Source organism: Anabrus simplex, chromosome 11, assembly GCF_040414725.1.
Source record: "Anabrus simplex isolate iqAnaSimp1 chromosome 11, ASM4041472v1, whole genome shotgun sequence".
Taxonomy (NCBI): Eukaryota; Metazoa; Arthropoda; class Insecta; order Orthoptera; family Tettigoniidae; genus Anabrus; species Anabrus simplex.
In genome coordinates, this window is record NC_090275.1 from 70,233,392 (window position 1) to 70,261,137 (window position 27,746).

Below are 27,746 nucleotides of genomic sequence, written 5' to 3' on the forward strand. Positions count from 1 at the left end.
ACGATATATCGTAAAGTTTGTATTACCTTCATTATTTCAGGAACAGGAAGCCTCCGTGGCTCAGGTGGCAGCGCGCCTGCCTCTCCCAGTCACTCCATGTGAGATTTGTGCTGGACAAAGCGGAGACGGAACGGGTTTTTACTCCGGGTACTCCGGTTTTCCCTGTCATCTTTCATTCCAGCAACATTCTCCAATATAATTTCATCTGTCAGTCGTCCGTCTCCGTAACGTAACGGTTAGCGCTATTAGCTGTCGTCCTCGGTGGCCCGGGTTCGATTCCCGGTACTGCCAGAAATTTAAGAATGGCAGGAGGGCTGGTGTGTGGTTGAAATGGTACATGCAGCTCACCTCCAGTGCGGATGTGCTCTGAAAAGAGCTGCACTACCTCAGGGTGAAGACACGAGTGTACTTACCTGTCATTGCTCCAGAGAAGTGCGACAGGCTTCGGCAGCCGACACAATTCCTATCCTCGCCGCTAGATGGGGGCTTCATTCATTCCATTCCTGACCCGGTCGAATGACTGGAAACAGTCTGTGGATTTTCATTTTCTTCCAAGACTCCGGTAGCTTAGTGGACTGTTCATTGCTTCAAATAACAGTATTTTTTGTTTTATTACAACATAACCCCATGTACACACCTCCTATATCTTTCATAGAAAGTCATGAACAATAAAAATAAAAGTCATTACATGGATCAAACATGGATGATTTGCGTCACGAGGAATCAAAATTACATATATCAATTTATTTAATTCAAAATAAGTCAGTTGTGAGATAGGCAAACTGCTAATCTAATCGAGCGGATAACGATGATTAAGAAAAGGATTGTATTTTAAAGAATATATTCTCATACTTTATTATATTTTATTTTCCTAATATTCGTTTATCGTATCCCTAGGATATTTTCAACAATGAGTCGCTTGTGCCTTCCTACCCTACAAGCGCTAATGTGAGTCAATGCATTGTTTCAGTTAAGCATCACCACGAGCGCTAATGTGAGTCAATGCATTGTTTCAGGTAAGCATCACTATGAGCATCACCACGAGCGCTAATGTGAGTCAATGCATTGTTTCAGTTAAGCATCACCACGAGCGCTAATGTGAGTCAATGCATTGTTTCAGGTAAGCATCACTATGAGTGGTAATGTGAGTCAATGCAGAATTTCACTTAAGTACCATTGCGAGCCTAATGTGAGTCAATGCATTGTTTCAGTTAAGCACCACTACGAGCACTAATGTGAGTCAATGCATTGTTTTAGTTAAGCATCACTGCGAGCCTAATGTGAGTCATCACATGGTTTCACTTAAGCCCTTATAACTAGATCCGGTGTGGGCATTTTGTAAACAAAATAAAAAAAACGCCTGAGAATATTGTACCAAGGAACACATTACAGAAAGAATTTTGTAAATAAGTTAATTTGACTAGGATCAAAGATAAAACGAGTAAAGAAACAAGCTATTTTAGGCCTGTTTTCCGGAACTGCATTTAGGCCGGAAGTGATTTTTGATTTTTTTTTTTTTTTTTTTTAGTTTGAGAGAGCTATCCAAGGCCCTTTAGCCCTTCAACTTTCGGCACAATTGAGTAAATTGCTTAATTTTACGTTTTATGGGGACCCCTACTTTATCTGCTGAGAAATGTTTTCAACATTGAAATATAATGTTATTTCTGTAAATGACAGCATTTTTGCAAAAGAGCTCATTTTCCATTCTAATGCTGAATTTTACACACGAGGCAGAATGGAACCTTTCTAATTCTGAGGTATGAAATCTACGTCTTCGAGTAAGAGGGTAATCACTTATTTCTTTGAAGAATACAGTAATAAATAAACTGTTGCCATATTGTGTTCCTTCTCTATGTAAAATGTACTATGAACATCTGTCTAGTGATATGTTATTGACTAAGGTTATCAGCAGTGTCGGGAAGATCAGATGATACCAAGAAATAGCCCAGTTACGTAAGACTTAAACACTAATACAAATGATGATATCATTCAAAGACCCAGTGATCTTCCTTCTCATTTAACATCCAAGAAAACTGAAAGCAGGAAAACAGCTTCCATGAAGATATTGTTTTTGTTGTTGTTGTTACTGCGTGTTACAAGTTTGAGGTATCCTGGTAAAGTGCAACGTGCCAGGGTCGTTTTAAGGACATCTGGACGTGGAACATGAATGTTTTAAGGCCAATATTGTAGGTTCATGTCTGAGAAATCATTAATTTGTTCTAAGTTTGCTCTCCTTTTAAACCTTGTCTAGTCGTGCACGGAGGTAAACTACGGGATTCAAAATGCGCGTCTTTTGCATCAGTTGATATGTATTATTCGGCCGAATTATTTGGACTGTCCTTCAGCGTGATTAGAAAATGTCATCTTAGGTACCTTTCGGTTCATTTCATTTCATTTCATTTTCCGTCCCGAGGGTTGGCTTTTTTCCTCTGACTCAGCGAAAGATCCCACCTTCACCACCTCTGGAGCGCGAGTCTTTGGGTCGGGGGTAGAGCTGGGGTGCAGGACCAGTACCGCGCCCAGGAGCTCTCCCCTACCATGCTGAATAGGGGCCTTGTGGGATGATTGGATGAATATGCAAGGAAGAGGGAAGGAAGGGGTCGTGGCCTTAAGTTAGGTACCATCCCGGCAGTTATCTGGAGGAGAAGTGGGAAGCCATGTAAAACCACTTCAATGATGAGTGAGATGGTAATCGAACCCCCTCTACTCAGTTGACCTCACAAGGCTGAATGGACCCCGTTCCAGTCCTCGTACCATTTTTTCAAATTTCGTGGCAGAGCCGGGAATCGAATCCGGACTTCCAGGGGTGTCAACTAATCACACTAACCAGTACACCACAGAGGCTAGGTTACTTTTACATATTTTTTCTAGGCAAAAAGCAAAACATTAGGTATTCCTCTTAACACTACTGCATGAACTAATGAAATTAAGTTCGTAAGATTCGTCATGATTAATGTTGATCATGTAGAATGGGCTGCCTAGCCGAGACGATAAAGGCGTGCTCGGTTCATCCGAAAGGACGTAGGTCCGATTCCCCGTCAGGAAGGCGAAAAATTTATGAGATGAGATTTCCACCTCGGGGGTACACATGGCCCTGAGTTTCACTCAGCCCACACCAAAAATGAGTACCTACCAGTTTAATTCCTGGGGGCAAGGGCGGCCGGGCGTAGAGCTAACCTCTCTAACCCATCAAGTGCGGAAGTTACTGATAGTGGAAGCATTTAATATTCCACCCCTCCAAGAGCCTTCATGGCCTGTAGGGATTTGCTTTCTTGCTTTACATCATGTGAAACATAAATTAACCGTTACTAAAATACAAGATTGGAAGAACAAAACAGGAAGGTCATGGACCTTGAAAACCTCGAAGTATGCACTAAAATATTAGATAACTTCTCTCAACTTCACTTTGCTATTTGCTTTACGTCGCACCGACACAGATAGGTTTTATGGCGACGATGGGACAGCAAAGGCCTAGGAATGGGAAGGAAGCAGCAGTGGCCTTAATTAAGGTACAGCCCCTGCATTTGCCTGGTGTGAAAATGGGAAACCACGGACAACCATCTTCAGGGCTGCCGACAGTGGGGTTCAAATCCACTATCTCCCGATTACTGGATACTGACTGCACTTAAGCGACTGCAGCTACGAGCTCGGTCAACTTCACTTTATTCGTTCCTTCTCTCGAATATAGATTTTTCTGCATAAAGAGGTAAAAGAAACGCGTTAGCCTATAGTTACTGTTTAATAAGGATACATTCTTCTATTGATTGCAGTCGAATTCAGCTAAATGTAGCACTGCATAAATACGGAGAAATAGGCCATGTTAGTCGCAAACAGAGTTTCCATCCGGGTAGGGAAATACGAGAATTGTTTCATAAAAAATTAATTTACATGACTTGTACTATTGTACATATAAATGTGGCTTACCCATGATTTGTAGAGGTAAATCAGATAACTTACAGTATATTAACAGTCTACATACATGATCACACTCTGAGTTAACATTCCGATAGCTCTTGTTAAGATCGAACCGGAGAAAATATCCGTGCGCCGCTAATTAAGGGTACATCCATCAACTAGGGAAAAACACATGCACAGTATAAACTGTCTCCCTCAATTTATCTATAGGCATGCACATATCACCGAAACACACTGAAAAATTCCAATTTCTGCCTCAACTTTAGAACAGTTTTCACTGAAGATATTGCTTTATGAACCACAATTCTTCTTGTGCAAGTTAATAACACTATTAAGACTTACAGCTAGGGCTCATTTTTACGACGGAACGTACCGAAACAGAATTCCAGAACCTCGATGTTGAAGCGTAAGTGGAAAAAATAACAACATAGAATCACAAAAGTACTTTCCAGGTTAATGAAATAAAAATAGATGTGGAGTTCCCGTGCGAAAGTAGTAGCAAATACAGTAGAGACAATACGTGACACTTACGGATTTAGCCTTGATAAAATGGGAGACAATTCGACGGTGGCGCTCGTAGTGACTTGACCTGAAAAGTGGCGCTAAATTCAAATATCAATGGAAATGCATATACGAAAATGGATAAATAAATTACGTCTAGAAAGAAAGTATTATTGAGATATTTTAACTTCGAAGTTGCTAAAGCAATTCTGGAAAAATGAATGAAGAATTATTTAAAAGGTTCTTATTTAAAGACTGAAATTAGACATATAAACAAGATGTGAAATGGACTGCTGTGAAATGGGTTGATAATTCATTTATGCATTACTTTTTTGCTTTAGCATTCCTGCCTGAACTTTTATGGTTAGATTTGTCTTTTTTCTCATTTAAGAAACATTGTATCATCACATTAAGACACTTGTCAATAAAAATATCGACACATTCCTTACACACATGATGCAATGAATTAACATTTAAAAGCTGGACAATTTTCCTCTTAACATGAAGCCTACTAACAGAAAGAAAATCTATAAAATCCCGGCTTTAATCTGAGAAGAGAGATAAAAGAAAGAAAAGTATGAAAATGTTGTCGTTAGTGATGCTTTGAGGAACAATTACGTAGAATTAGAGTAAAAATGTAACATATCCTTGGCTGTATAGACGAGGATTTTTAAAGTCGCTGGCCTGGAAATGATCTGAACAGATTTTATAATTCTTATATAAGTGTAAAGTCCCTTCTTTCTCGTACACCTTATCCAAATCACTTCTGTGACATTTCAAAACCCACAGATCACACCTACAACAACACATCGGTATTGAAGGTTAACTGCTGCACTATACAATAAAATATGCGCATTATATTTTAAGCCAGTTAAAATATGGGTCGAGCAGGTCAGAAGATTATGAAGTACTATAAAAATATCTTTGTCACCGGAAGAATATATATTCAAACACAACATTACTTACATTTTCTTGTCACGAGGGTAGCGAAAGAAAGACAGCGCATTCTTCTCTACTTCATAGTTACTGCAGCCAAACACAGCACATACCTTTCCCCTCATGTTGAGTGGAGATATCAAGGAATGACACACGCTACTATTTAATTATGTCAACTCACTGAAAACGTATAAATAACACCAAAAACTTCACACACAAATACACGTGTTCTTATGACAGAATCAGTAGTTTTCAGGTCTACTCGCTAGAGAGAGCATCAATAGCTGTCCCTCGATATCTCGCTCAGTGTCGCGTATTGTCTCTACTGTATTTGGTAGTAGGAAGTGCTTAGAAGTGTGAGATATCGCATATCGACTCTCGTAACGGAACATTCTTCCACCTGCCGTCTTCATTAGCGTTGCCAACTCATTTTTCACCATGTCGCTACAGAACAACCAAAATGTCTCTGCAATGATTCCCTTAAGTCCCTTATCAATGAAACAAATATATGTAAGTACATAATATATATAAGTATTGTAATGTAAATGGTAAAATGAAAGAGCTATTACTCTGAGTTGAGTGCTTACCGATGAAGTCAACCTGTAACTATTTCAACACCATCCTCTGTCAGGGGCATTGAGGCGGCAATTCGACAGGATCGGCGGGTGTTTTGGGGAACTTTAGCAGAGTAATTTAAATATTTCATAGTGCACAGCGTAAGATATTGTATATGACAGACTGATATTTCATAAAAGCAGTGCCCTCTGGGTGCCCAAAGGACTGTCAGAGAGGCCAGATAGCGATGGGTTACGCTGAAGAAGATCATGATTTTCTGCAAGGTGGGTATCTGTCGTATGGCTTTTAGTGCCGGGAGTGTCCGAGGACATGTTCGGCTCGCCTGGTACAGGTCTTTCTATTTTATCCCATAGGCTACCTGCGCGCCTGTAAAGTGTGACGACTGGCGAAGAATCCTGGGTGTACTCACTTCACCCTGAAGCAAAGAAGGCCGGTACGGTGTGGAAACATTCCGACTCCCCGACACCGAGGAAATTCAGAGTCACTCAGTCGCCGAAAAAGGTATACCTCTTTCAATTTCTTCGTTACCGACCGGCACGCTTTTGCAGCCTAGCTGACCGGGCGAGTTGGCCGTGCGGTTAGGGGCGCGCAGCTGTGAGTTTGCATCCGGGAGATAGTGGGTTCGAACCCGACTGTCAGCAGCCCTGAAGATGCTTTCTCGTGGTTTCCCATTTTCACACCAGGCAAATGCTGGGGCTGTACCTTAGCGAAAGCCACGGCCACTTACTTCCCACTCCTAGCCCTTTCCTGCACCATCGTCGCCATAAGACCTGTCTGTAAAGCAAATAGCAAGGGAAAAAAAGCCTAGCTGGCCGGTTGTGTTTACATTCCTTGTTCACGAAGTGCTAAGATTTCCCCAACTCGAGACACAGCGTTGTCCACTCTCCGTTTTAACTACCTAGTCACTGAGCGTGAGCAGCACGAAGGGACAGAACTGCGTGTAGCTGTGCAACACTGGAGACCTGACAAGCTAGTCGGCCTCAGGACCGGCACGCTTTGAAGTACTCCACGTGGACTGTCACTGACAAAGCAAGCATGCTATTGGTCAAGAGCCATCTGCTATTGGTCACAACAGAGGAGACTGTAGAGTCATATATCTGGTTACTGTCAGGGAGGGGGTGTTGGTGGGGGCTGCTGCTTAACGTTTGAGCCGGCGGTCGTTGACGAGGAAATTGAGAGAACTATAACACCACCCTCCTCCCCCGCCCCCCGGCCCCCACAACCCAAGTTACAAGCTTCTATTCGTGCCCAAATTGAGAAGTATGGCTGGGAGGTAACTATCCACCATACAGTCCAGACCTTACCCCTTCTCGACTTTCACCTCCACGGGCCACTGAAGATATTTCTAAGAGATCAACGCTTCGCTTCTGATGAAGTTGTAGAATCGGTCTACACAGGTGATTGATTATACTCCCAGAAAATGAGGCATATTCAACTTGGTGTCACGATATAAGAAATACTTCGGGAGACTTGGTTCATATGTTGAAAAACAGGTCAAAGATGCAGATTTTTCATTTTTTCTATCATTAAATATTTTGTAAAACAATGTTCATTACTTACCTATTGATTGTTTTGGTCATTACTGTGTACCTTGTGTTACAATGTTCTTAGACACTACGTGAGAGTGCATTATGCGTGATTAAAGTATATCTAGAGTTAACTATGATATAGATCTACCTTCCCCTCAAAATAATAATAATAATAATAATAATAATAATAATAATAATAATAATAATAATAATAATAATAATAATAATAATAAATAATCTTCTATACCGCTTTTTCCCACACCTGTGGGGTCGCGGGTGCGAATTGTGTCGCACATGTGTATATGGCCCTGTTTTACGGCCGGATTCCCTTCCTGACGCCAACCCTATATGGAGGGAGGTAATCAGTATTGCGTGTTTCTGTGGTGGTTGGTAGTGTAGAGTGTTGTGTGAATATGAAGAGGAAAGTGTTGGGAAAAACACAAACATCCAGTCCCGACCCATCAGAATTAATCAGAGGTGATTAAAATCGCCGACTCGGCCGGGAATCGAACCCGGGACCCTCTGAACCGAAGGCCTCAACGGCTGACCATTCAGCCAATGAGTCGGATAATAATAATAATAATAATAATAATAATAATAATAATAATAATAATAATAATAATAATAATAATACATGTAAATAGAGGAGTGAATAGCATTACACGATTTTAAATGCATATTTCTTTAATATTCATGCATACTGTCTATGTGAGGATATTTAGTGCACCCTTGCATGCATCTGAAGCATTCTAGTGCATAAAAGCCTAAGTCCTGTTTACAATCAGAGTTGCCAACCGTATAGTCTGGGCCATATAAATACGTCATTTTCCCTTTCCCGTATGGTGTACAGTCCCACTCTTGGACCGTGTGCATTTTGTCAGTCTTGCAGACATTTTGTGGTGAAATATATTTTTAAAGTAAGAAAAAACCTTGCTTGGTGGAATATACTGAAAAAAGAAAAGGAATTACAATATTTTCTATATCCCATTTCCCCTCATTTTCAACCCCATTATTTTTTATTTTACTCCCCTGAATTGAACATATTTTATTTTACTTCCTAGTAACCTTGTGATTATTACTGATCACATTTTTAATCATGGCAATAAGGCCTCTCTCAATTTGTTCTCTCTGCCTCATCTTCACCGGGCTCCCGTGCTGATTGTAAGGCCGCGTTCACACTAAGGCGATTTAAGGAAAGTGATATATCGTAAGCGATGTACGATACGCGACACGCACAGACAGATACTTGAAATCTAAAGGGAGGCGATAAAAAAAGGTTCACAGCTGCGCGATTGTACAACATATCGCAAGTGACATATCTCTCGAAGTACCGCCTGCTAGTCTCTTCAGCGATTAGTATCGTACGATATTTCGAGCTTTGAACACGACGGGAAGAAGAGAAGACAATTCTGTAATACCTTTCATTAATTTAGTGGAACTGATTGGTAGAATTTGTAAAAAAAAAAATGTAAAAAATTATCAAATGTAAACTGCTAAATTTGATTAATACTGCTTTTCATATTAATATCTACTTACCTTATAGTAATCAGAAGTTTTTATCTGAAGAAATGGCCTTCCTGAACTGTGTATCTTTATTTTCAAGTGTTCGTGACACTAGACTTTTCAGAAAATGAAAATTTTCAGGATTCATTCGATAAAACTCCCTGAATTTTGGTTCATGTTGATACAGCTTTCGAGAAACAACAGCCGAGCTATGGTGCAGGTTGGTAAGATTGTAGGGATGTACCCAGTATTTCCTTTTTCTTCTCATACTACGCCTGAACCAATAAGCCGCTACAATGTCTTCCTCACTTGAACTCATATTTGTAACTGATGTGGTGAGAATTGTGTTCCCACCAAATTTTTATCGTCCAGGTCGCGCCGATTTATCGCTCAGTGTCATAATCCTTCCTAGCAATATATCGTCGCAATATATTCCATACTATATATCACTTATCTTACATCGCCTTAGTGTGAACGGCGCCTAAGAGTGTATTCAGCAATACAAACCAAACCAAACCAAACCAAACCAAACCCCTAACGGGACTTGGCCTACCAAACGACCGCTGCTCAGTCCCAAAGGCCTGTATTCAGCAATAGCAGTCTAGCTGAAGTGAAATGCCGAAACAATGAAACCTTAAAGGAATTCTATGAATACTGTTACATGGGTAGTAGCTAAATTTATATATCCAGAAACAGGAACTTCTACGTGTGCTTTGGAGAAACTAACGATGGCAGAAATAAGGAAGACATAATATGCAGACTAGCATAAGCAAGAAATTTGCTCACTTCGAACACTGATATAGGAATATTAGAAAGATTTTATTTTAAATACTTTTGTCTGGAGCGTGGCATAGTATGGAAGTGAAACATGGACAATAACTAGCTCAGAAAGAAAGAGAATACAAGCTCTTGAAATGTGGTGTTACAGAAAAATGCTGAAGATGAGATGGATAGATGGAATCACGAATGAAGAGATACTGAATCGAATTGGTCAGAGGAGAAAGATTCGGTGAAATTTGACGAGAAGAAGAGATCGAATTTTAGGACATATCTTAAGACACTCAGGAATTGTTCATTTGGTTTTTCAGGGAAGTGTTGGCGGTAGGAACTGTAGGGGTGGTCCACGGCATGAATATGACGAACAGATTAGGGAAGATGTAGGCTGTTGTAATTACATAGAAATGAAAAGGTGGCGTGAAGATCTGGATCAGACCAGTCTATGGACTGATGACCGAAACACCAACAACAACCGAAATAAACTCAGTTAATGAGTGTGAGCTAGTCAGCCAGCGTGTTCAAAAAAATGGATCCTCATGCGAGAGTTTCGCACCAACTGAAAAAAAAAAAAAAAACCAGAAGGAAGTGACAACATTCCGTTGGAGGATGAAACTGCCAGATTCACTTTAGATGAGAGACAAATCGGCTAGTTTTAATATTTTGCTATTTTCTTTCTTTCTTTCCTTCTTTCTCTCTTTCTCTGTTTCTTTCTTTCTTTCTTTCTTTCTTTCTTTCTTGATCCGTTGGAAGACCATTACTTCGCTCAAGCAGCCTCACCTGCTATGCTGAACTGGGGCCTTGTGAGGGGATGGGAAAATTTGAAGGATAGACAAGGAGGAGGGAAAGAAGCGGCCGTGGCCTTAAGTTAGATACCAACCCGGCATTTTCCTGGAGGAGAAGTGGGAAACCACGGAAAACCACTTCGAGGATGGCTGAGGCGGGAATCGAACCCTCCCCCACTACCCAGTTGACTTTCCGAGGCTGAGTGGACCGCGTTCCAGCCCTCGTACCACTTTCAAATTTCGTGGCATAGCCGGGAATCGAACCCGGCGCTCCGGCGATGGCAGCTAATTACACTAACTACTACACAGAGGCGGATATTTTGCTATTTTTTATAATGATTAATTTCCGAATTGTGGCAGCGCTATAACTAGCCTCTGTAACGGAAGTGCGTGTGAACAGAGAGCAATTATTGAGTTTATTTTGGCGGAAAACCAGGACATCACAGATATTCATAGGCGCTTGCAGAATGTCTACGGAGATCTGGCAGTGGACAAAAGCACGATGAGCCTTCTCCACGGTAACGCAAGACCTCACTGAAGACTGCGCACCCTACAGGAGCTCACAAAACTTCAGTGAACTGATCTTCCTCATCTATTCCCGCTTCGTCATAATAATTGTACCGGGCGGTACACCTCCACGCCGCTAATTCAAATATTGCGCCAGTTGAAACTCCTCTACAGGAGAAAGCCTGAACTTTAACAAACTGAATTAACTCAACGGTTTCTCGGAAGATGTCACTACTGTAAATTTGGTAATTTTGAAGTGTTCTGAACTGTGTCTATTTCGATTTGTGTTTGTTTGCTCCGTATCAAGAAGTTGGGACATTCTCTAACAGAGGTCTCTACCAAAAACTATGATAACGCACTCTGGTGTAAAGGAATGGATTCTCCTGAAGAAATATGGTATTCCTAAGTTTTGTTTTTACTAAATTTTGTTCTGTGGTTTGTGGGTTGGCAATATAAATCCTTTCTTTCCGTCTGTTTTGAATGTAGCCAATCACGAATTTACGTAATTAATTTTCCACCAATAAGGTGTTTCTTCCTCGTCTTGTGTATTAGTTTTTGCTGTTATCCAATAAAAACGAAAGGGTGTGTCTACTCATTCCTGAAAGGCCTCAAATGTTCCACGAGGGGATATAAACTGCCGATTTTCTTGTGTCGGTGCCACTTCAGTAACATCTCTCTTACCGTGTGAATATGTAGCAGGGGGCGGGAAGCGCCTCTTTCTTCAAGCAACAGTTCTCCTACAAGGTAATGGCCGGTTAACATCTTCATTTCTTGCTAGCTCAGCAGTTTAACTCTCGGGGAGGGTTCGAAACCTTTAGTATGTAACCTACCTTTTTAAAATGTAAATTCTTTTCTGTCTATGTAAAATCTATAAATTACTGTAAAGCGGGGATAGAGAGTGCTTCACCCTCTCGAACTCCCCTTCATTTTTGAAAAGGAGGTGACTACGCTTTCATAACCGTTCTTCTCTTCTTTAATGTAGTAAAGTTTTCTCATTCGTGTCACCTCCCTAGCTTGGGATTAGCCCCTGTATGATCGGCCTAGCGCCACATAGGTTTTAGACAAAAACTTGGTGTAAGAGTGCAAGTTATCGCCTCCATTCAATTTTGTATTTTGGGCCATTTACTTAACCCGTTTTGTTTTTCTTCCTGCGAAGGCCCAGTAGATTGGGTACGATATACCTCTGTTTCTTTATTATGCCTTGATGGCAGGTTGTGTAAGAGTCCGTTATTGCAAAAGGCCATGGTGGAAACCTTCCGAATCCAAGTGGGTGGCATTAGTGGTTTAACATGCTGAATTATGTTTATTTATAGGCTGATTCGTGTACTTTGTGGCGTATTGAGGTGTATAATGCCCCAGTTGATGTTATCTATCATACCTGTGCTCCCATTATAGAAAATTTTCACTAAATAAGTGTGCTGAATATTTGCCAAGACGACAGCCATTTTGATTTATATTGTTCGGCGTTGATTTATATGTCCAGTAGCTTTAAGTGTATACACAGAAGCTAAAGATAAACCAACGACATCTAGGCGGTAATTCCAACATATTACTAAGGTAGCCGCTTGTTATCATATAAGTGTTCTGTGTCCATTAATCATTCAACGTCTGAACTAGGCTATGTTCTCAATATTTTTGTTTCTCTCTTCTTGCCATCTTTAACTCTCTTTAAATATCCCACTATAATACCTTCAATTCATGGTTTGCATTTACAAGACGAAATAATTTACACATCCCTACTTTCTGATATATTCTACAGTTTCATAGTAATAATGTCTATGGGCCTAATAAATTATCATCATTGACAAATATAATCTGTAACTATATTATCGAGGTTATACATCCTATACTATGGCTGCAAATGACACCAATAAGAGTACCACTGATAATAAAACACAATGTCAATTTTGCGGGCAAATGTATAAAGGCCTTAAGATACATATAAGTAAATCACACCCAGAGCAATACAGAGCCTGCTTGTTGAATCCATCTACGACTACACCTAGCCAGTCTAAAATTCCACCTTCAGATCCTATTCCTATTTCTAGTAAAAATGGTCAGTCAACGAAGTTGGAAATAACCTCTGATCAAAGAGAGCAAAAAATAAAACTTACCACGACGAACTGAGTAAATGGCTAGGTATTTTTCAGCATGAATTGAGTGATGCTGAATTCAATGAACAAGTTACTCATTTTGTAAACTTCCTTGCCACAGCTACAGACCTACTGCCAGGTCCAAAGAGTCCAGTTACTAGATATATTGAAGCTCGTAAACGTGGCACTTACAAAAATAACAACCGACAGTATAAAACCTCCAGTAACCCACAGAGATCCTCTAAGAATGATCGTGAACGTCGGAAGGCTAAATTCGAGTATGAACTGACTCAATATGAATATTTTTACCAAAGGAGGAAAGCAATTAGAAAAATTTTAAGTGGCAAAAGGACTAATAATTTGAAAGTAGAGAAAGATGTTGTTGAAGGATATTTTAGGAACAGATTTGAAACTCCTAATGATTGCATGAGAGACTCCTATATTGATTATACGAATGAAACCTTAGATGATACAATTTCAATATCTCAAGAGTTAGTTTTCTCTATTGTCAAGAGCATAGCAATTGACACTAGCCCAGGTCCGGATAAAATTTTATTGAAATCTGTTTATGATCCACTTGCTGCTAATATTTTAGCCCATATCATCAGAAGAATATTTGAAAGTGGGTTCATTCCTGAGGTTCTTAAGGCAGCGAGGACTGTTCTTATACATAAAGGCGGTGAAGAGAATGATCTGTCCAAATGGAGACCGATTAGTATTTGCTCCATTATTCGGCGCATATTAAGTAAGATCCTTGATAAAATTGTAAGGGAATATATCCCTTTGAACCAGTTCCAAAGAGGTTTTGTCATGACCCCTGGCTCTTTCATTAACGTGAATATTGTTGTTGACATTTTACGAACAGCTGTAATGAAAAAGATTTCAGGCTGCGTAGTATTCCTCGAGATCAGCAAGGCGTTCGATAGTATTGGACACAATCACTTAAAGGCGACAATAGAGAACTCTATACTACCGAGATCCATTAAGAAGTTACTAGTCAACCTTCTCACAGAAAACACAACACAAGTTCAAACTGCTCGTGGTCATACAGATAAGATAAACATCAAATGTGGAGTGATGCAAGGAGATCCCATTTCACCTTTCTTATTTAACTGGGGTATAAACCACATCCTTGATGAACTCACAGACATCAAAGTATCAGAAATGTATGGTTTTCAATTGAGTCCTAACACTGTACCTTTAACATCCCTATGCTTTGCCGACGATCTGGTGATCATAGCTAAAGACCAAGCAGCAGCTTCAATCCTAGTCACTTCTGTCATAAATCTGCTTCAAGAAATAGGTTTGCATATAAATGCAGACAAATCAAATGCCATTATTATAGAAAATGGTAAACTTCATTCTGATGATATCGTGACGGTCTCTGGAAACATTAGAAGTATAAATGATAGTGAAGAAATAAAATATTTAGGGGCAACTTTCAGACAGACTTTAGTCTTCAATGAACATCAGGTACTTGAAAAATTGAAAGCTAACTTAGATCAGATTACCAGGACTCACTTACTCCAACCGCATCAAAAATTGACTGTAATAAATCATTTTATTGGCCCTACACTGATATACCCCTTTCAGACTGTTTCGGTTGAGAAAATTCCCAAATCAAGTCTGTTAAAAGCCGACAACATGATCAGAAGCGCACTTAAAGAAATTCTACAACTTCCGAGTGACACACCGACAAGTATGATCTATTCGAGCCACAAATATAAAGGGTTAGCACTAATGCGCGCTACTTGGGAAGCGTACCTTCAACAGCTGAACATCAATCTTAAGCTAGAAGCTGTGAATGATTCGCACGTAAATGCTGTTCGAAATTTCACAGCAATAAAAACTCGCTGCCTATCTGAACTTCAACTCAATGAAGAGACATCAACGAAATCTGTTAGACAACTGCGCGATATACTTAGAACACGCGAATTTGAAGCTTGGTGTGCATATCCACAAAAAGGAAGAGGTGTTGAGTTATTTGCTCAAGTTCCTGCTGCTAATTCTTGGGTTACCAGAAGAGATGGTTTGACTTGTTCGGAATGGAGGGAGATGTTGAAGATGACCGCGATGGTTGCACCAGTACGTACTCTGCCGGGACGTTCTACCAGCATAGGCCACTGCAGACACTGCAGTGAGTATGAAACCTTATCACATATGCTGGGGAGTTGCCCTCAAGGAGAACTGCTTAGGATCAAACGCCATAACATCATCAGAAAGCTGATTGCTAATGCTCTTCGTCTCAAAAATCTAGAAGTGTACGAAGAAGTCCACTGCCTCGCCGAAGGAGGCAGCACTCGCAGGATTGATATTATAGCGATTGACAGACGGAGGAACGAAGCAGAAATTATTGATCCTACGGTACGCTTTGAATCTTCAGCCTCTCAGCCGACTGACGTAGACAATGAGAAAAAGGATATCTATAATCCAACCATCCCTTTCTTTCTTGAGTCGTATATCCTTTAAAAAATTACGGTGACTGGACTTTTCTTTGGCGCGAGGGGAACAATTCCCAAATCTTTCGTCACATGGCGACAAAAATATAAACTAGCGAGAAGCCTACAGGATGAGATAGTCGTCTCACTCATCAAATACTCCGTTTCGATTCTTCGTCACCATTTATATGGAGTTCATGCCATTTAACATGGTTAATTGCAACCTGTCATTTTTTTAAGCATTAATCTTTTTATCTTCCCTCAAAATTGTTATTGTGCATTATTCTGTGTCTTATGGCAAATCTAGGGTGTTCTGGACCAGACTAAATAAATAAAATAAATAGTGTTGTGGTAAAAGTGCCTTAGAGAAGCTTGAGATGTAAAGTTGGGAGCTAATGCTCCATGTAATTAAGGGTGTTCTGCCCTTTGGGTATCTTGTTATTGTGAGCTGAGAGCTCAGAAATTATACTTGGGGCTCGAAGCCCAGATCTTGTACTAACCCCCTAAATCTTGTGATTTCCTTGTACCTGATTTTGGCTTGTTGTTGACTTGTTAAGTTTACACATTCTATGTCACCATTGTTAAGTTTTGAAAATATAACCTTTGTTAAAGTTTTAAATTAACTTTAATTTTGTAGTTGAGACCTATTCCCGCCCGCACCTTCCTTCACCTCTAACTACCACGGATATCTCCGTAACAATAATAATACCGGGCTGAGTGGTTCAGACGGCTGAGGCGCTAGCTTTCTGAGCCCAACTTGGCAGGTTCGATCCTGGCTCAGTGCGGTGGTATTTGAAGGTGCTCAATACGTCAGCCCCGTGTTGATGGATTGACAGGCACGACAAGAATTCTTGAGGGCCACAACTCGGGCACCTCGGCGTCTCCGAAAACCGTAAGGGTTGTTAGTCGACCGAGCGAGTTGGCTGTGCTCAGCCCAGTGGTATTTGAAGGTTCTCAAATACGTCAGCCTCGTATCGGTAGGTTTACTGCCACGCAAAAGAACTACTGCGGGACAAAATTCCGGCACCTCGGCGTCTCCGAAGACCGTTAAAAGTGGGACGTAAATCAATAACATTATTATTATTTCTACTGCACGGTTCTCCCGGCGAAAATAGGTCCATTTTTATCCCGCGTGCGGTTTTAGCGTCTGCTGATGCTGGTAACACTGCCTATAACAAGCAGTATCAAATTCCATTGAAATTCTACATACGTTCCTCTTCTCTCATACTGTGTTCTGTATTTCACAAGAGAGAATGTGTGTGTGACCCCGTCACTGATCTGTTATCTCGCAAATGCTAATTCATCTGAGTGTGAAGACAAGTGTCGTATCCTTGACAGCGCATCTCGCTTTTCAGTTGTTTTTATCTGCTCCACTCCGTGTAACCTTGGCCTGTGAGCCAGATTATCAGAGAGCCCTGCATTTTTAGTTTATAAGAGAGAATCTTCTCAAACAGAACTACTCTACAAGCTCAAATATCAAAACGTAAGTGTTTCATTGTTAGGCAGCCCTGAACTGGAAGGATCAGAAAATTTGGGGGCGTGATAGCTGAGTAATATCCAGGGGCGGCCGTACCTTACGTGCTGAAGTGCTGCAGCACACTGCCTGTTGGAAAAATAAATTAGTTTTAAAATATTATCTACAATTAAATACAGTGCATTGAAAAAGACGTCAGCCACATAATAGGAAATTATTCAACTCCCTCACAACCAGTTAACTACTGGTGCGCTCAACGCCGGGTGCTGTGCGACCACAGCTCAGCGAGAATGTATAAGCTTTTAGCCGGAAACCAGGAACTCTGCCTTTTGCGCATGCGTGCCCAACGTTTCCGATACAAAGAGAATGTGTTCCGATAGGCTGTGGAAACAACAGCCAAGACATCACTTCAGAGCGATTCTTCGTTCGACCACAGAGAGGCAGCACTAGCACTAGTCACACTTGCATTACGACCGATATGAGAAGGTGGCAGGTAGCACCCTCTTGACTCAGCGGTAGTATTTACGAGGGGATCGCTCAAAGCAAACGGGAAAACAAAATACTGTAGAGCTGTTCCCGCCAGGTCTTTTAATACCACAGAGGATAGAATACTCCCAAATTGCCTATTCTGTAGCCACATTTGTAAATCGATTAACTATAAAAATTGTACTTTTTATGTTGTCAAAATAAGGACATGATATTGTGATTTTCTTTAATTAAAAATGTCTTGTTTATATTGACACTATAAAAACATAACATGTTATTTTGCATTACGCCGTTGCTGGTTTATTTCAGTGATGTTGGTAACATTGGGAAGTTCTGTTTTGCGCGCTCACACCAAGTGTTTGAGTTCGTGAATATTTTGCTATTGCAGGTGTTATTGTGTGTTTAATTGTATAGTTTTTTTTAATGAAGAATGTGTGTATATGTTGGGGTTGTTTGCGTGTGTGTTCAGTGTGGAAAACTCCGTGGTGAGCCTCTTGAAAACAACGTACCGGTATGTTTCTAAATATTTTAATTTTTGGAGTGGGGATTTTCTGCACCAGCCGCCACTGGTAATATCGTTACTATCATCTCACCAAGATGGTCGCATTTCGAAACGCGCCCAATGTAGGCCTATAAGGATAATTTTGAAATATCACCGGCGCACGACCCTGTAGTTCGCACTCCATGAGGAATAAGAGACTAGAAATCAGGGTTTCCCAAACTTTTTGTGTCTGAGCCCCTCTTAGCATATCCTATACATGACCAACGAGCCCCTAGCCACAGAACATACCAGGGACGTTTAATATATAATGCAACGCATTTTATTTCTCGGCCAATTTTGGGTTTAGCAAAATGGAATTTTAGATATCTTTGAATATTCCCGCTTCGTCTCGCAGACTTTCATTAATTTCCGAATTGTGGCAGCGCTATAACTAGCCTCTGTAACGGATGTGCGTGTGAACAGAGAGCAGTTATTGAGTTTCTTTTGGCGGAAAACCAGGCCATCACAGATGTCCACAGACGGTTGTAGAATATCTACGGAGACATGGCACTGGACAAAAGCACGGTGAACCTTCTCCACGACAACGCAAGACCTGACACAAGTCTGCGCACCCGACAGGAGCTCAAAAAACTTCTGTGGACTGGTCTTCCTCATCCACCCTACAGCCCGGATCTCACTCCTTCTGACTTCCATCTGTTTGGCCCAACTCCGCGGGAAGCACTACGTGGATTATGGGAAAGTGATCGATGCAGCACGACCTTGGCTCCGACATCGAGTAGTCGAGTGGTACACGCATGCACAGAAATGGTGTCCCGATATAAACAAAACATGGCCTCCCTCACCTCCTCGCTTAAGGCACTTCTGCAGGTAGACAGCCCGCTACAAGACTGGTGTGATTGAATTAAGTACAGTGGCGGATGTATAACAATACACACACTGCGCCTTCAGCACTACCCGTTCACTCCCTTCCCCTCCTCTCTGTACAGAAGTGGCCTTCAACACTACTCCTTTACTCCCTCCCCTCCGTTTCAGTACTGGAGTGGGGCAGTGTTGATTGTTTACGTCGGGACACCATTTATGTGCATTGGTGTACCAGGCAGGCATACAGACCCTCACATTACGGTGGGCTAAGGGCGTAGCATTGAACGGAGATTATGTTGAAATACAGAGTATTGTAACAAAAGGATTGGGGAATAATATGGTGTATTTGAATCCTCAATAAAACCAACCTGCTTTTAGAAAAAAATGCATTGCATTATGTATTAACTACCTTCATAATACCGAATTTAGTGAACAAAAAATAGAATTTTACCATGTTCGAATGTATTCGTATAATTTAGGACTAATATTTAATTTCCTTTAAATATAAATGTAACTTCATTTACATAAAGATACTTTATATATGCAAAGAAATGATAAAACATTGCGACACTGGCTAATCATTATAACAGTCTGGATCTGGAAACTTACTTGAGAAAATTGGTTTGGTACAGTTGTTGGATCAATGGGATGGATGGTGCTATTTTCCAAAGACGAAGCGTGGGGTCACGTGTGCGAACTTTGTCACTTTGGTTCTGTTTTACGGCCGGATGTCCTTCCTGACGCCAACATTAAGTGGAGGGATGTAATCACTATTGCGTGTTTTTGTGGTGGTTTGTAGTGTAATATGTTGTCTGAATATGAGGAGGAAAGTGTTGGGACAAACCTTCAGTCCCCAAGCTAGAAGAATTAATCAGACATGATTAAAATCCCCGACCCAGCCGGGAATCGAACCTTGGGCCTTCTCAACCGAAGGCCTCAACGCCGACCATGCACCCAAGGAGTCTCCAGCTTTAATGATTGGGCGTAGTCACCAGAACCGGAGATTAGCCTCAACATTAGTTCCATTTCTATACTTCGTTTTCATTTATGTGAGAGCAGAAAAGGTACACTCACACAGGAATGTTGTCATGAAAAGCAATAAACGCAGGGTTTCCTTTCTAGAAAATTGGAGATATCATGGACCCAAAAGTCGATAAGAGACGTGAAGTTATGGTACAGGGTCTTCACAAAACGCCACCAACTTGTACCATTTATCGGCCAAGAATTACATACATTGTGTTTAAGTTATACAATAGGAAATACATACTGTCTGTTCCTAAATCTAGAATAATGATCTATGAATTTGTGTGTACAACAAAATTTCGCTCCTGAAATACTTACACAGTGCTTTATTATTGTGGACCCCTTGGATTACGTTCCGGCCCCCACAGGTCCGCTGACCACAGTTTGGAAATGGCTGGACTATGTGACAACTCGCGTTTGAACAGCGTCAAGTGACTAGCACTTCTCTCTGCATCTGAAGAAGTTCCTATCTATCCATAAATACGTGCAGGTTTTCTATAAACATCGATTATGAAAACAGTCATTGCAACGGTCATTACGATGTTAACCACAGCTTTATAGGACTGAGAAACCCGTTAGAACTTAAACTGATAACAGCTTCTTAAGCTATTGTGATAAACTCTTGCAAGTTTGACGATACATAAAAATTCTATTACGTTCAGATGACGCGTTTTGAAGTCACATAGTTTTAAAGCGTAGAATGCCGCCCCCCCCCCCAAAAAGCACGGTCTTTCTTTCGTTCCGATTACAACAGCTGCAAAAATACACAAGACAAAAATAGCTGAATACCACTGTTAATCATCATCATCATCATCATCTGTTTACCCTCCAGGGTCGGCTTTTCCCTCGGACACAGCGAGGGATCCCACCTCTACCGCCTCAAGGGCAGTGTCCTGGAGCTTCAGACTCTTGGTCGGGAATACAACTGGGAGAATGACCAGTACCTCGCCCAGGCGGCCTCACCTGCTATGCTGAACAGGGGCCTTGTGGAGGGATGGGAAGATTGGAAGGGATAGGCAAGGAAGAGGGAAGGAAGCGGCCTGGAGGAGAAGTGGGAAACCACGGAAAACCACTTCCAGGATGGCTGAGGTGGGAATCGAACCCACCTCTACTCAGTTGACCTCCCGAGGCTGAGTGGATCCCGTTTCAGCCGGGAATCGAACCCGGGCCTCCGGGGGTGGCAGCTAATCACGCTAACCACTACACCACAGAGGCGGACTGAATACCACTGTTAAACGCAGTGCAATTAGGTTTGAGATCGGTGCATCCACTCATTTTTAATAGAAGCTTAAACTCAAGTATCCATACTTTTGAATCCGACTAGAGGTCTTGTGACCATTTTTATGACATAAACAGCTTTTCACATGAATATGTCTTAGGGCTGCGGGTCCGCCGAAAATTTACGTGACGTGTAACAAACTGCGTAACGGAAGTGACGTTATAAAATGTGTTACCTAGCAACAGTGACGTTGAGAGGTGCATGGGCTATAGATTTGTATATACAGTGTAACTTCGATATCTCGAATCATCTCGGGAACTAAGTTTTATTCCGAATTATTGAAATTTCGAAATGCAGAGAATGCCGCTTTTGAGCATGTATGGCACATGATTGAATCATATGTATCGACGGGCTTATACTGTCCGACTCGTTGGCTGAACGGTCAGCGTACTGGCCTTCGGTTCAGAGGGTCCCGGGTTCGATTCCCGGCCGGGTCGGGGATTTTAACCTTAATTGGTTAATTCCAATGGCACGGGGGCTGGGTGTATGTGTTGTCTTCATCATCATTTCATCCTCATCACGACGCGCAGATCGCCTACGGGCGTCAAATAGAAAGACCTGCACCCGGCGAGCCGAACCCGTCCTGGGATATCCCGGCACTAAAAGCCATACGACATTTACGGGCTTATACTGAATATTTTATTTTTAACAGTACTTAAAATTATACAAACAAACTCTATTTTACGGCATCGTTTTAATTATAACCCTTATTATAGTAACTTTTTGGAAGATAGGGTTCAGTACATACAGTAGCGAAACAAGAAACATACCTCTGTTAACAGCTTTGAAAAAAGTCCATTAGTCTCTTCTGTTTGTTACTGTAAACCTTTCCTCACTTCACGTCGAAACTTCTCGTCAATACGACGCAGCCGAGATTCGTAAATGGAGCTTGACATCCGCGACTTCGAGGATTGCATTCGTACGTAAGCAGTGCGTAAATCACACCCGAGAAACAGCGAGGCTTCGCCGATTTTCCGATCACTAGAAGTTTTAGTTTTTCTCTTCCCAGCTCCCAGCATCACTGTAACTCTTTATTTACTTGTTAACTGTTCCTTACAAACCACAAATGCCGTATTGCACAGTTAATGTTAATAAAATTCGAGTTACAGAGTATCTTTTGCTTCAAGGGAGGAAACGTTTGCTTCGAGAAATCAAGAAATTCGTGTAACCGAATTTCCAGTAATAGAGAAGTAAATACATGTGAAGAATTGGACAAACGGCCAGGAAATTTATATTACTTCGAGATACTGAATATTCGAGTAATGGAGGTTCGAGATATCAAGGTTCGACTGTACGAGCAAGTGGCCGTGTGGTTTGGGTCGCGCAGCTGTGAGCTTGCGTTCGGGAGATAGTGAGTTCAAACCCCACTGTCGGCAGCTCTGAAGATGGCTTTCCGTGGTTTCCCATTTTCACACCAGGCTGTACCTTAATTAAGGTCACGGCCACTTCCTTCCCACTCCTAGCCTTTCCCTATCCCATCGTCACCGTCACCGTCACTATTTACTTTACGTCGCGCCCGCCTCCGTGGTGTAGTGGTTAGTGTGATTAGCTGTCACCCCGCGGAGGTTCGGGTTCGATTCCCGGCTCACCGGGCGAGTTGGCCGTGCGCGTAGAGGCGCGCGGCTGTGAGCTTGCATCCGGGAGATAGTAGGTTCGAATCCCACTTTCGGCAGCCCTGAAGATGGTTTTCCGTGGTTTCCCATTTTCACACCAGGTAAATGCTGGGGCTGTACCTTAATTAAGGCCACGGCCGCTTCCTTCCAACTCCTAGGCCTTTCCTATCCCATCGTCGCCATAAGACCTATCTGTGTCGGTGCGACGTAAAGCCCCTAGCAAAAAAAAAAAAAAAAAAAAAAAAAAAAAAGATTCCCGGCTCTGCCACGAAATTTGAAAAGTGGTACGAGGGCTAGAACAGGGTCCACTCAGCCTCGGGAGGTCAACTGAGTAGAGGTGGGTTCGATTCCCACCTCAGCCATCCTGGAAGTGGTTTTCCATAGTTTTCCATTTCTCCTCCAGGCAAATACCGGGATGGTACCTAACTTAAGGCCATGGCCGCTTCCTTCCCTCTTCCTTGTCTATCCCTTCCAATCTTCGCATCCCCCCGCAAGGCCCCTATTCAGCATAGCAGCTGAGACCGCCTGGCCGAGGTACTGGTCATCCTCCCCAGTTGTATCCCCCGACCCATAGTCTGAAGCTCCAGGACACTGCCCTTGAGGCGGTAGAGGTGGGATCCCTCGCTGAGTCCGAGGGAAAAGCCAACCCTGGAGGGTAAGCAGATTAAGAAGGAGAAGAAGAAGACTTTACGTTGCACCGACACAGATAGGTCTTATGGCGACGATGGGATAGGAAAGGGCTAGGACTAGGAAGGAAGCGGCCGTGGCCTTAATTAAGGTACAGCCCCAGCATTTGCCTGGTGTGAAAATGGGAAACCACGGAAAACCAGCTTCAGGACTGCCGACAGTGGGATTCGAACCCACTATCTCCCGGATGCAAGTTCACTGCTGCGCGCACCTAACCGCATGGCCAACTCGCCCAGTAAAGCATTTTTTTAAATATTGTATAAATAGAGTGTGTTGAAATGGAAGGCACCACAGTCTGTCTCACCATGTTTGAGAATAGACGAAAGCGATTGCAAGCACGTGTATTCTGGAGTACTGACTGTTTCATTAGATTGTTTCGCCTGAGCAATAATTCTCATTATAACGATTTTTTTTTTATGACAGGGTAATCAGAACAATTCGATTTTTCGCTCTGAGGTTTGTAGTAGAGAAATGAAATGGCGTATGGCTTTTAGTGCCGGGTGTGAGCGAGGACATGTTCGGCTCGCCAGATGCAGATCTGTTGATTTGACGCATGTAGGCGACCTGCACGTCGTGACGAATACGAAATGATGATGAAGACAACACATACATCCAGTCCCCGTGCCAGGGAAATCAACCAATGATGGTTAAAATTCGCGACCCTGCCGGGAATCGAAACCGGGACACTGTAACAAAAGTCCAGCACGCTAACTATTTAACCATGGAGCTGGACTGTGGTAGAGAGTCTGAAGGTAACGATAACCTAACGTTTAGCCGTATACAGATATTATGTCAGCCACAATACGCTTGATTAGATATACAAACTCATTGAAAAAAACAGCTACCAGTTTGAACAGAAACATAGTACAAAAAATCCAAAACAAAGAAAATTGATCATGCATGAGTGGGTAGCAATAAGACTCACAGTTTAGTCGCTGTCCTGCAGTTGTCCTATTCCTTCCATGTCGGTGATCTGTGTCTTCAGCCTAGTTGATACGAAAGCGTTCAAGGACTTCCTCCGCAATGTCACCCAGTTTCCACATACTAGCTTCCTTCACATCGATAACGTGTTGAATATAGGATTTCCGCAGTGGCGGCTCGTGGCTGTAAAGTATGGTGAAGAGCTATTACCCGTTCGGTTTCGAGCGACAGATTTAGGAACTTCTTTCTTTCTTTCTTTCTTTCTTTCTTTCTTTCTTTCTTTCTTAATCTGCTTACCCTCCAGGGTTGGTTTTTCCCTCGGACTCAGCGACGGATTCCACCTCTACCGCCTCAAGGACAGTGTCCTGGAGCTTCAGACTCTGGGTCGGGGATACAATTGGGGAGGATGACCAGTACCTCGCCCAGGCGGCCTCAACTGCTATGCTGAACAGGGGCCTTGGTGGGGGATGGGAAGATTGGAAGGGATAGACAAGGAAGAGGGAAGGAACCGGCCGTGGCCTTAAGTTAGGTACCATCCCGGCATTTGCCTGGAGGAGAAGTGGGAGACCACGGAAAACCACTTCCAGGATGGCTGAGGTGGGAATCGAGCCCACCTCTACTCAGTTGATCTCCCGAGGCTGAGTGGACCCCGTTCCAGCCCTCGTACCACTTTTCAAATTTCGTGGCAGAGCCAGGAATCGAACCCGGGCCTCCGGGGTGACAGCTAATCACACTAACCACTACACCACAAAGGAGGACAAGATTTAGGAACTACGTGTTTGTTTGTTTTTTGTTGTTGTTGTTTTGTACTCGCACCTCGTACCTGTGACTGGCGGAGGGTCCAGCACGTGTACCACGATTTATTGAATTGAATGTTTCGTCATGACCACGAAAAGCTAGTTCTAGCTAACTTAAATAGAGTACTGCATCACTTACCAACTGAAGGAAAAGCCTATTTAAATGTACATTTTCAATGAACTGTACAATTACAATATACAGTCTGGCATTTTCCGTCAGGACATCAGAGATCGTATTTTGGTTTGTTTCCAATGTCTTGAAATCTAGCTGCCGTATTTTATGTTCTGCAGAGTCTGAGTGCTTATGTAAAGAACGTGTTATGTTCAAAAGGGCTGAAAATCCTTCTTTATTCCAAACGTTATTTTTATTGATAAAAGGCAAGCTGGCCCAACAAAACAACTTCTGTAGAGCTGGAGAGAAGCACAACCATTGAAATTCCTTAAACCACGATCGTTTGAAACTAAGATTGTAAGATTTACCGGAATGTTTCACTTCTTTTGTAGCACAAATTTGCAGTGATTCAGTAGGGCGATCAAAACGTAGAACTTCATTTTGATCTTCGTTTCTCCAACGTGAAAATGGTGTTTATAATAAAATGCACACCATGTCATAAATAGAATACATATTTAAATAAAACAGCACAACACTACGAATGAACCACGATGTGTAAGTACTCGTACTTCACACAGGATGACGCAGGGAAGACGAAACATTCCGCTCTTCCGACAACTTCACTAGCACATTCCGCTATGTGGAAAGTGCGCGGGTAACGTCACGGCTGTCATGGCAACCGCCAAGGCCAAGCGCTAGGAGGGAGCACTTGGGAGGTAGAGGCAGCTGCGGAATCTCTCGTCTTCACTCAGTCTCACGCGCCGTACTGTGGCCGACAGCCGGCGCTTTCGTGAGTTCCCCTGGTTCTCATCAGATGATGAGGTGCTGCAAACGCCGTAAAATATTAAAAAAAAAAAATCTTTCCGTAAAACCAACAAATGTCATAAGGAAAATAAATTTAAGTAATTCATTATGGTAAAAATAAGTGGTGAAGTGGCACTTCACCTGAAAAGTCGCCCCTGATTTCCAGTGATCAGCAGTGACAGTATCAAGTCCTTCAATCAACTAACATTATTTCGACTCAAATGTCCCCTAAACTGGACCCATAGAAGCTCTATTGGTTTTCAGGAGCAGTGATATGGAGGTAATCTTAATACATGTCGTCCCGACTCCCCTGCGACCTTGTCATCATCGTACTCGTTACAAGCTTCACGAATGTGTTGTGGTATTCGCGCCAGTAGTTCAACTGTAATGCACAGCGGGTCAAACATAGGAAATTCCTTACGTGTCAAGCCAGTTCTCTAAAGAAAATCGAAAATCCACAGCCTGTTTCCAGTCATCCGACCGGGTCAGGAATGGAGTGAATGAAGCACCCATCTATCGGCGAGGATGGTAATTGTGCCGGCTGCCGAAGCCTGTCGCACTCCTCTGGGGCAATGATTAATGAATGATTAATGAAATGAAATTATATTGGAGAGTGTTGCTGGAATGAAAGATGACAGGGAAAACCGGAGTACCCGGAGAAAATGCTGTCCCGCCTTCGCTTTGTCCAGCACAAATCTCACATGGATTGACCGGGATTTGAACCACGGAACCCAGCGGTGAGAGATCGGCGCGCTGCCGCCTGAGCCACGGAGGCTCTAGTTCTCTAAAGAATTGTTTGGAATTCTCTCGACTTTAATGGAGTGGTAGAGAGCATTGATCGGTAGATACAGAGTGGCTCTCGGTTCACAAGTAACTACGGCTGTTCGGTGGTCCGACAACTCTGCACTCCGACCGGCCTACCGAGCAGAGGAAGGGTGGCCACGGCTCTACCGTGCCTTTACGCCTCTGTATTCGGGAGACGGAGAGAGACTGGTCCCCACCGTCGACTGTTCTGAGTAGGGATTACCGTGGTTTTCCATTCCCTGCACTAAGGCGAATGCCGGAACAGTTCCCAGTATAGGCCACGGTCGCCAACCCCTTCACCTTTTCCGCACATCTCCCCCGGTGCAAATCTCCTGGCCTGAGAGACGGCGTTACCATCTAGGAGGCCCGCCTCCCCCTTCAGGGGAAGAATAAAAACAGTAGTAGTAAGCATTGTCTAAAACACTCACAGCATTGCTTTTTAGCCGGGGGAGAATGTCAACAAACCATTCCTCGAATACGCTTCCATCCACTTTCCTCATGTTAACCCTTGGTAGACTTCGACTCGAAAAATAACAATCCCCACTTCCACAAGACCATTTTCATTTCCTGTGTGGAGAATATCCTTACCGGGGGGAGATTTCAACTCACTCGATAATCCCCCTAAGAAATCCATCTTTGCTAGATTTTATAGCTTCATCTTTCCAGATGTTCATAGCAGTGTTCCCTTCTCCACAACATTATTTCATCCTGTTTTCAGTAAGTGCCCACTGGCGATTTCCAGATACAAAAGTGAAGTTCATATATTTTTTTTAAAGTTTATGAAGAGTTGGACGAGAAAATATAGGTAATGAATGGTCACTATTAA

General features: G+C 42.4%; 1 protein-coding gene across 1 annotated transcript in view; it reads right to left on the reverse strand.

Moving 5' to 3' along the window:
• The window catches only part of LOC136883249 (uncharacterized), a 129,019-nt gene extending 104,582 nt beyond the window's left edge, over positions 1–24,437 (reverse strand). Inside the window, exon 1 of the mRNA XM_067155460.2 lies at positions 24,408–24,437. The gene's annotated coding sequence lies outside the window, so the exon portion shown is untranslated. The remainder of the gene's footprint in view (positions 1–24,407) is intronic.
• Between the last annotated feature and the right edge of the window lie 3,309 nt (positions 24,438–27,746).